The following is a 12,444-nucleotide window of genomic DNA, read 5'->3' on the forward strand; positions in this document are numbered from 1 at the left end:
TCTTAGACATATTTTTCCATGTGTGTTCTGTATTTAGATTCCTATGACCAATTTTATAAGGCTGCTGAGAGCGAACTGAGTATCTTTCAAAACTTGTATTATTTCTCGGACCGCTGTTCATATTGGTATTGGTTCTATTCGTGTTTGATTGATTGTAATTTTGTTTGTAGCTTGGTTTGTACACTGATTGGTTTCTGATTCAGATGGTTGACTTCTGGTATTCTCCTATTTGCATCACGAGAATGCGTTTGAGGTGATCTGTTCCCTAATTGGTCACATGAAGTCTGTTCAAAAGAGTAACTGATTTCATTGACTCTTCATTTTCAAAAGCAAAATTGAAGCGGTTCATGAGAGCTTCATTGTTTGCATCAATGCGCTCACAAAGATCTTCCAATTTTCTCAAGTTGGTGACTCTGATTAGAGCTAATCGATCTCTGTATGCTGGGCGCATTGTGTGCCAAATTATGTCGAACTTCTCCTCCTCAGAAAGTTGTGTGGTTCTGCAGAGGAAAAATTGTTCCATTCGTACCAAAAATTGAGAACGACTCATTCCTCGATTGGAACATGGTCATTGATTTCATTTTACATAATGATCGATATTTCCTGGAAGAAACTGTTTTCGAAGGGCCTGCACGAAATAATTCCAATTTTTCTGACGAAGAATTGGCCATTTCGTAACAAACCATACGCTAGCAGGTCCTACCAACAACTGATGAGCAGACTGAAATAAATCATTTTTTGTCATGCCCTCAGAAGCTGCAAAAAATTCTATCTGACGCAGGAATAAATTAAGGCTAATGCCGTTATCAGTTCCCGCATATTTTATCGGCCATTTTGATATTGGAAGAGATTGCTTAACACCAGTATTCCAGGATAATCCATGGAATAATGGATTGGATCTGTTTCCATCAGAAAAATTATCAGGAATATTAAAGCCTGGAGGCAACAGATCATTCTCATAATCACATTCTAATTCTTGCATTTCCATCATCTAACTCTTCTTCTGCCCATGGTTCCTCATGTCTGTCGAATTCGCTTTGTAATCATTGTGTTTCTTGGGTATGGTGCCCGTTCTCACGCCAGTTTCAGTTCGACGATTTTCGAAACCGGAAAATTTCAAATCTTGCTATAGAGATCTATCGTAACCGGTTAATGCTGGTGCGTTCGGATACGACGAAATTTGGTGATGAAATACCGCTAGTTTACACGGAGAAATCGGATTCTTCATCACTCTTTCGCGCGATTTGTTACTAGGATATTGATTACGAAATAGCGGTTCAAACAAAATTCTAGTTCCCGGACTTCGTTCATCGCGACGATCGTGGTCTGATACTTTGATGTCTGCGATGGCATCGAAATATCGGCCACATTCTCACATACAATCTTGTTTACTCAGCGTTGTAAAAATCCAGGCCCATACGGTGGTCCTGAATTCTCATGAACAATTTGTTCTGTCGCGCGCGAATGTACCAGGACATCGTCGACTGCCTCGATATTATCACTTTTACTCGGTTTATTTACGACATTTGCGGCTTTTTTTTGCGAAGACCGCATTTAACTGCTCCTGAAATTCTGGCGCAATTGTTAACCGTCTTATTTCACGCTTATTCATTTTTCTTATACTCATTACAGGCTCTTCATCCAAAATTGATGATTTTCTTCTTGCACTCTCTGCATTTTATTTTAATTGTTCAATTTATAACACTTTCACTTATAATTGCTTTCTTCTTACTCGAGATTATTTGAGATTCGACCTATTAGATTTGCACAAATATGGAAAATGATTGAAAATAATTAAAAATAAAATAATAAAATGTATCAAATGCATGCTTTATCCTAAAAAATAAAATTAAATTAATTCATTTATGAAATTCAATGTGGAATAAAAAATAAAAGAACAATAAATAATAAACTATACAAAAATATAAAAGAAAATTAAACAATGGAAAAATGTAAAATGGATAATGTAATTCATAATTGATTTCATTGTATGAAAAGCCATTTTTCAAAAATTCAATAAATTCATATCTCTTTTCAAGAAACAGCACAAATGATTCCATTTGGAGAAATAACATTGTCAAGTAGTATTATCCGCTAAACACTCATTTACGTTGGGCGCCATTTGTCAAATTCCGCATGAGACAAAATTTAATAAAACCAAAATCGACTTTCGTTGGTGTATTGGCCTGTCCTCGACAGCCGTTCGATCAGGTTCGCGGTTTAGCACATCAAAGTTCTACGAACAAGTTAATCCCGGAAACACCCAGATGCCAAAAGAAATGCCGAACTTTACAAAAAATGGCAATCATGATCCAAATTTATTGTATTTAACTCCCTTTTAACCCCATTTACACTTAAATCTAAGATTCTACTTATCCGAATGTTGTTCCTAATCCTAGTGTGTTGGCGTGTGTGTCCGTGTGCCTAGTGTATCCCACGGCGCTAGCATCGTTGACGTCATCCGGATGACTACAGGACCGGCCACGACCGGTTTTGGTCCGCAGGGCATACCACAAAGCTTGCAGCAGGACGACCAGGCTGCGCTTAACACACGCCGCCTTCCCGCCATCTCACATTACGTGCATGAATGCTAATAGGCCTATTATATGGGATCAAAAGGGAATTTTACCAGTTTTGTCCAGATTCACTTTTGTTGTCTATTGTTAGAGGGCTCACCGATCTCAAATTATCTCCTCCTTCACTCCTCCATTAACATGATGATTTTATGCCAGCGAGTAATATCTGCATGCTATTCAAATGATTAATATTATTTCACTAACATACAAAGTGCATAGTCCTTTTTCACGAACCTTGTTGTTGTACTCATTAGCTCGCGCCGGCAATTCCCACAATCAGTAATTTAATCTCACTCTTAATCAGCACAGTGAACACTACGTGTTTAAGAAAAATCGACGATCGTAACACGGGTTGTCTGTAACGACTTTTTCACTGCTAACGTGAGACTAGTGGTTCTATCTCCGTTGGTACCTTTTTTATCTGCCGCAGCATCAAAGACGAAATCCACCACTAGAGAGCAGGTACGCTTTTCGGTTACTCTATCGCGAGAATGAGTGATCTGGACTGGTCAATTTCAATAGATCGGCCTGTTAGTCGTTTTCGTCCCTTTCGAGTGCCCAGTAATCGGTTATGGAGAGTTAGAAATGTACTCTCTTAGGCCATCTAGTGTGCTCGGACTAGTATGCGCACACGATCAGTTGATGATTGGCGACAACTGATCATTTAAAGATGATATTGTATTGTTGTTCTGTTGTGAGTATACTGAAATACAAGTGCAGTAGCCACAACATTCGTTTTGGTCTGGGGGGCTAATAACCATTCCAAGGCAGCGTGACTAAACTCTGTCGTTAGCTGTGTTTGGAGTAGGTCACAGGCTCTGGAAATTACGAGTACAATATATGCTACGCGTTACGATAGTTACTAACCATGTCATAATAGCTATTCAATCCGACGAGCGCCTTATAGATAGGCAGCAGCATGACGTACATTGCGTTATCATTCGTTGTGTTGTCACTCAATCCATGCCATGCGCCTTTGGGTAGGCAATTATTTTGTCACTTTCATGGTAAATCACCGTGGGTAGCTGAGTAGTTTTATCTCGTTTTAAATATTGGAGTCTGGAAATATTTCCTTATGACTAAGGAAGGGTCAAAATCTCACTGTATGTGGATTAATCTGGGTTTTTTTTATTGATTCTGAGCATGAGCATGATGACCGTGCATTTCGTAGTTGCTACTCCGTGATCGACCAGAACAATCGCAATTGCACAGGGAACCAATGGATGGAAGCATGGGATTTGCTTTCCAACCTCAATGTGCACACAGTCCGAGAGCTCTAGTATTTTGGATGGTCGATAACGGCGCTGGCCACGTCCTCACGGTCATCGGGGATGGGAAGGAATTGATGATGCAGTCACTCGCCCACTGCAAACCGAGAACACCTCTGAACTCGCCACGAGTTCCTGCGGAATTTTATTGGATTCTGGGGGTTAGGTTTTATGGCAGAGGTTCGTCTTGGTTAACGGGTTGCCAATGTGATAGTAATGAAAGGGTGGTGTATATTCTAATTGGATGCCGAAATGAGCTTTTTTCGCTTATTTCGAATTCTAACAGTTACCTGCTAGAATCAATCAAGTTGTAGGTATAGGGATAGAAGATGAAAAGGGTATGAAAGCCCATTTCCAGTTCTAGCGATTGCTAGAATATGAGAAATATATGAAAAGATACAAAGTAGGAGGAATGGAACGGGCCTGGGATTGAACCCACGACCTCCTGCTTATAAGGTAGAAGCAGTAGCCATATTGACCACCAAGCCCGTAATCTGGGGTTTTTATTGATTCTTCCGAAAAACTCCAAAATATTATCCAAACAAATTCAATATTTTAGGCAGGAATCAAAAACCAAATACAAAGAAAGTGGACGAAACTCATAAAAAATGTGAGATTTTATGTTATTGGCGTTGCTTTCAAAAGAATGCAATATACGCCGTTATGTATTTTGCATAGATCGACTTTTCAAAGGGTTATTAACAGTTGATAACAACAGGTGACAACGGGAGAATTTTTCATACAGTTTAATTTCAATGACTTTTTTCTGCTTATTCCGAAGGCATTAAAATTTAGCGAATTTCATCAGGGGCCTTTCACAAATTATGTAACGCTGAAGGGGGAGGGAGGGGGTCAAGCCGAGCGTTACGATCCATACAAAAATATTTCAAAAAAGTTTTAATATGTGTTCTCCGTAATATTTTTAAATGATTACTCACAGGCAATGCATTTGCGACTTATAGGATTATCAGATAACGCAAAATTTCCATTAATTGCGTTGAAAAGTAAAAAGTTATCATAAGTGTGTCTTAGGGGGGCATATCATACCAATATCCTGAAAATCAGGTCGCGCTCAGCGTCAATAAAATGAAGAACAGGTACATACATTCTAATTTCCAGATTAAGTTTATTTTAGATTTATTCCTTGTGAATTATTGAATTGTGAATTGTGTTTTACCACATATTTTCAAATCGTTTGATTCTTTTCGAAACCTAATCATTCAAAGTCTTTCTGAATTTTTCTGAATATTGGAAATCATCATCTACAAAACAGCGACGACAAAAATAATTTATTTATCAGCAGAACAAAATCGAGTTTAAGGCAGTTTCAAACCGAGGGAAAATTTGGTTCAATTTAGGTCCCCACGTACTTTAAGACTAGTTTACAGATCAGGAACTTGTCTGCAAATTTCGCCTCCATATGTGTGACGAAAAATGGCTTAAATATGACAAATAATTATGAATTTAAATTGTTGAATTTCTTATGTTTGTTTTTTGAAAATATTGTTTAATGTTATGCCGAGACATTGTTAAGTCAATAGCTTCGCAGTGTTGATTATAAACAGCCATCATTCGGTTAAGAGGTCCTAATTTGGCATAAACATTATCTAACTTTTCTTGGAATAATGTTCCTGTGACATATTTAAGGAAAAAAAAATTTCTAACAAATTTTTATACGTCCAAAATGTGTCGTTGGTTTATGATAGGCTGCTGAACCTATATTTGGTGCTGTAGGCATAAAACACGCTGATAAATTTTCACTCAATATGGACATGAAAAAAGTTTTTGTTAGAAAAACCTTTTTTCCTCAAACATGTCACAGGAACATTATTCCCAGAAAAGTTAGATAATTGAAATACCTATCTGCAGAAAAAATTTCACCGATTTCTGAGATGAGGTTTTTTTTTGTTATATCGATTTTAATTTTTAAAACTAATTTTTTTCAGTGTAGTTAATCATTGTAAAAATATATTTTAATCGTTAATCATAATCATTAATCATTGTCAGAAATGAATAAATCATTAATTATAATTTTTAATCATAGAGTTGAATGATTTAATCATAACCAATTTAATCATTCATTGGAAGCTTTATTCATTAACGCTCTGTGTGGAAAACATTGATTTGGAAAATGTATTGGAGGTAACCACTTTCCCTTCGATGGGACTCGAACCCATTACCTTACAGTACGCTATACTGGTGCTTTAATTAACTAAGCTACGAATGACCTCCGTCGGCCTCCGTCCCCGGAAATAGGCAATTAACTTTGATTGAACTGAACCTGAATTGCGTGCTCTTGCCTACGCAATGCGGTCGGGTCTGAGCTTGACGACCGACTTTCAAATAGCTTACACAACCTCACTTGATCAGTACAGTTGCTGATGAAGAATGTGTATAGACTATGCGTCCAATTTGGGAATCTCGTGCTCGTTCAGTATCCGCTAGGTTGCGAAGGCCGACGGAGGTCCTTCGTAACTTAGTTGGTTAAAGCACCAGTCTAGCGTGCTGTAGGGTCATGGGTTCGAGTCCCGTTGAAGGGAAAGTGGTTACCTCCAATATATTTTCCAAATCAATATCTTCCACATAACGTACATATTCACATATGAATAAGCTAGTTTTTTTTACCGAAAAATTCAATTTTTGACTGAATAAAAGCTTTACCAGCTTCTAATGTTTTTTGGGAGGGCTGCCTTTGCGAGTTTAAGAAATATCTGGAAAAACAGACAGATAAATGAACGCACCAAAATTTCAACGTTAACGTGAAATCTGTGCTGTTATACGTTAGCGAAACATGGTGCGTATCAGTGGAGAACACTCAACGGCTGCAGGTGTTCATTAATAGATGCCTGTGGTATATGATTCGGGCCTGGTGGCCTCACAACTGGATCTCAAACAACGAGCTCCATTGTCGTTGTCACCAGAGGCCGATAGCAACCGAAATTCGGGATTGGAAGTGGGCCTGGGTCGGCCACACTCTACGTAGGAAATGAAATCTGTAAACAAGCATTAGACTGGAACCCAGCGGGACTTCGCAGCAGAAACAGACCAGAGGCTCACGATGGTGAAGCCACAATAAAGAAATAAAAGAAGTCGACCGAAATCTAACCAGGCAACAGGTTAAAGCGATAGCTGGATATCGCTCAGGATGGAGATCTTTCAGCGGATCACCGGAGGTGAACAGGACCCATAAGTAAAAGTAAGTAAATCATGAGGCTAACATTATGATACCTTTATGTGGAGAAAATTTCCAACGCGAGAATTTCCTTGACCGGGTCGGGAATCGAACCCAGTCACCTTCAGTATGGTATTGCTTTGTGGCCGCGCATCTTACCGCCCGGAAGGCCCCTTACGGAATTCTTACGATTATCGAATATCTTTAGAAGCTTCCAGCAGCAAAGGTTACGAATCACAAAATTTATCTAAATCTTCAATGATTCCAGTCATTTATTGCTAACTGCTACGATTGTACAATAACTTGCAGGATCCAGTGTTGTGCTGAATCATTATCAGACGATAATCATTGCAATTTTCATGTGAAAATTTTTCACGTGAAAACAGTAGGCGAGTTGTCGCCGGCGACAACTTCTCAAATTTACTTAATTTCACTCAACGAGAATAAACACAGAATTTTCATTCAAACATTTATCTTTACTAATATCAGCAAATTGTCAACAGTCCTGTTATAACTTCTATTTGGCGTTATGGTTTCATGGTAGTAAGGAAAAAGAGTTAAAAACGTAACGGTAAATGCTTCAAATCAAAATACGATTTTCAAACGATTCTTATTCGCTGATAATTTAAAAGTATGATCACGGTTGAGTTGAGTTTTGATCAACCTCGATTTTTTGAAAATTTAATTTTTCCCATTCCCTAGGATCTAAAGCGTACTACCAAGAAATCGTATTTTTTGGGAAGAAGAATTTTTTGGGAGTTCAGAATTTCTAACGGACCATATTTCAAGCTGGCTTAGGAACGTCCGTAGTTTCATAGATTCCATTGAGCTTTTTTAGGTGTCTATAAAACCTTTTTTCCGTTGCATTCTAACAATCCATTTAAACATGCTATAGGTAGAAAAAATATTTTAAGCTCTTTTAGTGGAATGTATACAACCGTCTAAGACGAATTAAGTACTCTCCATTTAATTCCACCAATGATTTCGATATCTTTGCAGATACGTATTTCGACCACAACTGTGTGGTCGTCTTCAGTGTCTCGTACTTGACTCGACTTGCTCGACCCTTTTCAAATGTTGGTCTAGACTTGATCCCCTTTTCTCATTTCCGATGTATCCCTCACAGCCAAAAATGAATAAACTTACGCGGTTTTCGCACAGACCCTCTAAGAAGCATATCATTTAACTTTACTGACGTGTGACAGTCTGTAAATTGTTGTCATTGATACACAATCGATTTTTTAGTGCTTTCGAACTTAAAAATTTTCGGTGGAATTGATCCCTCTCCAAGAACTTGCTTTGATAAATGAAGAATGGTTTTCTCAAATTTTAAAATAATTTTACAGATTTTTCGACTTGCTGTGCGTATTTATGAACGATTTTGATAAGGAATTCGACAGTGCATGCAATTTTTGAATTTGCGGAGGCTGATCCCCTTTCTACGATATATACTCAAAAAATATTTTATCGAACCAACCCTTCAACAAATCTGTCAACTTAGTACAAAGTTAAATTTTTTTGAAATTTTATGTTAATTTTTTGCAAAATCTTGAATTCCGAATATCCTAAAATTGTGATGGAATGTTGACATTTTAACCAGTACCAGTACGATAATTTAGCATATTTATGGCTTTATGCTGTAGGAAAATTAGAAAATCGTATAAACATATTTTGAATAGAAAATTTAAATTTATTATCAATTTGATACTGTTGGTATAAAATAAGGTATATAACATTTAGAATTGTTGCAAAAGAAACAGAACAGAAGTCGTTGAATTTAAGTGTTTTCTGTTATTCGAAGTAAAACATCATTGTGAGCAGCCTCTTTTGTACGTATTGGACTTTTCTTACCTTCTTATTGGATGCTACTCCAGGCATCACAATATATTCTCCATTATGGTCATTAAGGTTATAGCCGAGAATCAATCTGGTGTAAGATTACGTGCGCCCATATGAGCGACAAGAACGTGATTGTTTTTTGAAACAGTCCTCCGGTCTCCGAACAGCGATATCTCCGTCGTCGTCTGTTCTGGCCGGCGAGCGAGCGTTGCCCGAAAATCTGCTAAAAGAACATGCAAACATAAACTGGAATGCTTCAGTTACACGCTGATGGGTATGATTAGAGAGAAGCTGTTGCAGCCAAAAGCGTATTCGTCGTCATCCAGACGAACAATGAAACTGCTCGGAAAGAGTGATATCGCCAATGAACATCGCATGCGATGATGGCCGGGTACAGCGCATGCATCGGGCAAATGCCGGAAAAATTGCTCCTTTATTGGATTTCTATCAACAACCGGGACCGTGCTGGGTGATGCATCTGGCGTCCTTTAAATGCTACGCACGCAGGAATCCATTTCCATTCAATAAAAGCATTCGTTTCGCGATGAACTCACTGCACAGTGAGTGATGGTTAGGGCAGAAACGAATCGAGGTCATCATACGGACAACTCAGCCACTGAGTCTAACCCAATCAGCGTAGATTTCCGGAAAATGAAGTGCGGGCCAGCATTTTGCGGTTCCAAATCGACCGCGCCGTTATTTCGTTGGCGCGGTTTCTGTGTTGCATTTTGCAGGTGCGAAAATCTAATTACTTGAATCAATAGCCGGCGCTTTTTGTTTCTCAAGCGCCTCTAAATTGAAGTGCGCGCTGCTGCGGCACGTGCAAACCAAATCTTTTGAACTCCTCCTACATAGATGCACGAGACGAGAGTGCTTCAGTTTGAAGTGGGATTTTAGTCGATAAATGGGGCTGAGTAGATTTTAAGCAACGGTAACAAAAGAAAGTAAAAATAACTATTGACAATCTAAAATACATATTAATCTTGCTGTGATGCTTTTATCATGAACTAGAAAGGTATATAGGTACACATCACGGAGAAATTAGAATACTCAGAAGAATCTTCAAGATAACTGGACTAACCCATTAGGTGGGTAAAGTGGCTTTATCCATAAGTGAGAAGAAGGCTTGTACGTCAAAATAGATGTGTACTTTTCAACCATCTTCACGAAACTAAAATTTCTTCGGATGGGTAAAAAACACCCACCTACAATAAAAATAATTTCAGCGTTGGGGATTTTTGTCCAGTAATGAATTATTATCACACAATAAATATGTTTTACAACACAAAACTTTATTAATTTATTTTTACTTTTGCTTTTACAATTATTATTTACATTTACAACCTAATTTACAAACCGTATTAGATGTATTGATCCTCTTATTTTTGTTTGGTCTATGAAGTCCAACAGTGTCCGTATGCATGCTAGTTATATCTGTTTAAAGCCATCTGTGTCCAGGACCCGCCGTTGTTTATAAATATAAAGCCGGCTGAAAAAAAAACAAAATAAATTTACTATAATGACTAAAGCATTCGAGCAAATAAAGCAAAATCAAATTCTGAACATTATTTTCAGCGCTAATCAACTTCTGCGATGACACACACCATAATTTTACTTACATTTATTGCGTAAAGCTTCACAGCATCTAACTGGTATTTTATTTGTTCCGAATAAGTTGGCTTCAATAAATAAAAAAAAAGTGCTAATGAAGTCATTCTCAATTTCACGAAAAATTGCTAACTGTTTTTTCAACCATAAAAGAATAAAAATTACTCACATTCTTAACAGAAAAGAACTATTTAAATATGGGTACTTTTGCTCCATTTTGCAAATTTTCAAATCCCCGCCTTTTTGACAGCTGCATATAGATTCTGAAGGTGAGTGATTTTAATACATAAAATGTGTATTCTCAATTCTCCGTGATGCACGATGAAAACTATTGAATTTACCTTAACATTTATCAATTAATCATGAGCCACAGGATTCTCCATTTTCAATTTAATGCCAACAAAACGTGCCATAAAAGCACACAATTATTAGCCAGCAGCTAACAGTTAGTGATCATCGATACATTGGAAACCTGTCTCCTGTTTCTTACTACAGGTAATCTTCGATATAACGTACCCCCGATACAACGTACACTCGATATAACGTCACTCGATATAGCGTACATTTTCCCCCGTTATAACGTACACTATGAAAAATAATTCTAATTTACGTAGTTATTACAAAAATGTAGGGATGGCATTATCTCGGGCATTATGGTATGGAGTCTAATTTTGTCAGCTAGAGGCATTAATTACTGTTTTTTTTCCAGTTTGCACTATCCTCAGAATTCTCCCGAGGTATTGGATGATATTCAGGTTATTTGAGGTTTTGGGCATATTCTATGGACAAATGTCGAGTTGTTTTCAGGTCTAAGTCAGCCAATGTCGAGTAAAGCAATGGTATTGTAGATCTAAACTTTAAATGTGTACCAGATTATTTTAAAATTAATCCTAGAGGAAATTCCTGGAGGAGCTCCCAACATAATTTCTGGCGAATTTTGTAGAGGAATTCCTGTAGGAAATTCTTAACAGAGTTCCAAAAAGAATCTCTGAAGTCCGAATTAACCCAACAAACAACGACAAGCTACAAATAAGCATCTAAGTTGAATTATTGTTTATTTGTGATCTTCATAGCTGAATAAAATGGATCCTGAATAATTCGCTAGACAGATTTAATTTCAGCATTTGATTCAACTAATATTCGACTTGGCCTATTTATTTGTTTACCACCTTTATTCGAAGTCGAAGTCACGTTTTAGTTTCATCACACTTCAGCACATTGGAGAAGTTTATCAATGTGCTGAACTAATGATTTTCAAAATTATCTGTTCGACTATGATGTGATGCTCTAAAAGGGTGGTCGAATTGAGTTTGAATAGTAGATTAATAAGCAAGCATTAGACATTCTTCTTAACCTTAGTCCTTAGTAGGATCTATCGCACAATGGAATAAAACATTATAGGTAATAGGTTATGTTTTTTTCTGTTTGAAAGAAAATCGCTATGGCTTGAATTGATGATATTTGGATAGGAAAATAATGATTCATTTTCAAGACATTGTTGGATTCATTGTCAAGAACACTCAGGCTTTTTATATTTTAATTCCTGATCTATAAAGGTGTTGGAGATTATAACCAACAAAATTGCTGGAGCAATGCAGAAAATTTATGCAGTTGTATTAAAGTTGTGCGGAAACGAACACAAACAAATTCATATAAAATCGACCATATTGCATGTTTGTTACAGATTCCATATGTATGTACTAGTTGTTTTTCTATATGTAAATAAATTTACTTGCTGCATGTGTGGTATTGACAATCATATCGCAACCGGTTATTCAGAGATTCCGAGCAACGTCGAAAATAAATCCATTAAATTTTCATAAACTCCGTTAATATCATTGGGGACGGATTTTATTTTATCGTTTTGACATTATGACTGGCTGAACAATGGTTGACATCGCCGTAGCGTGAGGTTGGCCAGGTTGGCCTCCGCCAAGGGCGCCAGGCCTCAGGGGGCGCCGAGATCAAGATTTCAGCTTTG

General features: G+C 37.4%; 1 long non-coding RNA gene across 1 annotated transcript; it reads right to left on the reverse strand.

Moving 5' to 3' along the window:
• Window positions 1-2,163: 2,163 nt before the first annotated feature.
• Window positions 2,164-2,814, reverse strand: LOC134224073 (uncharacterized). The gene is made up of 2 exons (XR_009982834.1): window positions 2,677-2,814; window positions 2,164-2,599 (listed from the first exon to the last, which is right to left on the reverse strand). It is a non-coding gene; the product is annotated as an uncharacterized LOC134224073 (long non-coding RNA).
• Between the last annotated feature and the right edge of the window lie 9,630 nt (window positions 2,815-12,444).

Source organism: Armigeres subalbatus, chromosome 3 (genome assembly GCF_024139115.2).
Source record: "Armigeres subalbatus isolate Guangzhou_Male chromosome 3, GZ_Asu_2, whole genome shotgun sequence".
NCBI lineage: Eukaryota > Metazoa > Arthropoda > Insecta > Diptera > Culicidae > Armigeres > Armigeres subalbatus.